The sequence below is a fragment of the Sorex fumeus genome, unplaced genomic scaffold, assembly GCF_029834395.1.
Source record: "Sorex fumeus unplaced genomic scaffold, SorFum_2.1 ptg000098l, whole genome shotgun sequence".
NCBI classification, from domain to species: Eukaryota; Metazoa; Chordata; class Mammalia; order Eulipotyphla; family Soricidae; genus Sorex; species Sorex fumeus.
This window is the reverse complement of record NW_026606155.1, coordinates 20,851,890-20,854,107: the sequence shown is the minus strand read 5'-3', so window position 1 is coordinate 20,854,107 and position 2,218 is coordinate 20,851,890.

Genomic DNA, 2,218 nt, shown 5'->3' with positions numbered 1-2,218 from the left:
TCATATGCCACAAGGACAGACAGATGGCCTGCAGGAAATGTCACTGAGTGCAGTCCTGAGCCTGGGTCCTGCTTTGCTGCCTCAGGGCCTGTGGACCTTGTTTTTCAGTCCATAATAAAGGGATGGCCTAGGAATTTTCAGGCTAAGATCCTTCCATCCCTGGTTGCTATGGAGCCAAAAATGCACCCTAAAAAAACACTGTTTAGTAAGTTTCAGCTTCAAGAAAACAAGCAAACCTATTAAAACATAGTTGAGAGACTTGAACACACACCTCACCAAAGATCACAGGAAACAAACATGCTAAAAGGTGCTGCCCCTCATATATCATTAGGGAATTGAAAATTAAGGCAGGACCTCGCTGGGGCTGGAGAGATGGCTCAGTGAGTTGGAGCTCATGCTTTGCATTGCAGTGGTCCAGGTTGGAACCTCAGCACTGCGAGGTCATCTGAGCACTACTAGGAGTGATCTGTGAGCGTGGAGGTGTTAACTCCTGAGTGTCACCGGGTCTGGTCCTTCCCCCAAACCAGAAAATTAGAACAAGTTATCAGTACCCAACTATGACAATGACCAAAATCCCAAACACTGGGAGGTAGCCAAGGCTAGAGAAGCTGTGGAATAGTGGGAACCCTCACTCATTGTGGTGCAGTGCAGAATGTAGATGATTTCTTACAAAGGTAAACAGAGCCTCACCATATGATTCATCAACCGTGCTTCTTGGTATTTCTCCAAAGAAGCTCTACACGGAAGTCCATATGGGAATGTTTCTCAGAAGCTTCACTTCAAAATCCAGAAGCAAACCAGATTCCCTTCACCTTTGCTGAGTGCATAAATTATGATTCAGTTACACCTCAGAGATAAAGACACCCCAATAAAGACAATGTGTTAATAAAGCAAGTCATGCAGAATGTTTACTATACTGTAAGTTTACATGTACAGTAGCATCTGTCTTAAGTAGCTATCTTAATAAATACTTTGTTCTGAGGAAATGCTAACCATCATCCAAACCTTCAGCAAGTCATGATCATTTTGATGGTAGAGGGTCTTGCCTCCTGCTGATGGCTGCTGACAGGTCAAGGTGATATTTGCTGAAGGTTGGGTGACTGTGAAAGTGATAAGACAATAATGAGGTTTTTCATATAGATGGACTCTTCCCTTTTTTTTTGATTTTGGTTTTGGTTTTGGTCTTGGGACCACATCAGGTGGTGCTCAGGGTTATTCCTAGCTCTGTGCTCAGGAGTGACTCCTGGTGGTGCTTGGGGGACTATACTCAGTGTCAGGGCTCAAACTAGGGTTAGCTGAACCCCAGGGAAACATCTTAATTCCTGTACTATCTCGCCGGTCCTGATTCTTGCTTTCAAAGTTGATTTTTCTGTAGTGTGAGATGCTATTTGATAGCATTTTACCTTCAGCACAATTCCTTTCATAACTGGGGCCTATTCTCTCAAACTCAATTGCTTTCTTACCAACTAAGTTTATGTAAAACCCTAAATCCTTCATTTCAACATTCCTATTTCCAACAATGCCCACACACCTTCCTCAGGTGTAGACTCCACCTTCAGAAACCATGTCCTTTGTTCATCTCTCAGAAGCAAATCCTTGAGTTCAAGTTTTATCACAAGATGGCAGCAATTCAGGTACATGGTCAGGCTCCACTTGTCATTCTAGTTCTCTTGCTATTTCCACCACATCTACAGTTACTTCCTTCACTGAGGTCTTGAAGTCCTCAAAGAGTTCTGTGAAGACTGGAATCAACCTTTTCCAAACTCCTGCTCTTGTCAATATTTTGATCTCTTCCCCAGAATCATGAATATTCTTAATGGCATCTAGAATGGGGAGTCATTTCCGGAATTTTTCAATGGATTTTGCCCCTATCCACCAGAGGATTCAATATCAGTCACTGTGCTGGCCTTGCGAAATGCATTTCTTAAATAATAAGACTTGAAAGTCAAAATGACTTCTTGACCCAAGAACTGCAAAGCAGTTGTGTTGGCAGGCATGAAAACACCATTTTTTCCTGGATATCTACATCAGAACTCTTGGATGACTAGGTTCTTGCTAAAGAATAGTAATATTTTGAAAAAAGACATTTTTCTGAGAAGTATTTCCCAACAGTGTTCTTAAAATATTCAGTAAACCAAGTTGCACACAGGTTTGCTGTTGTCTAGGATTTGTTGTTCTATTTACAGATCCCAGTCAAAGTGGACTTGGTATAATTTTG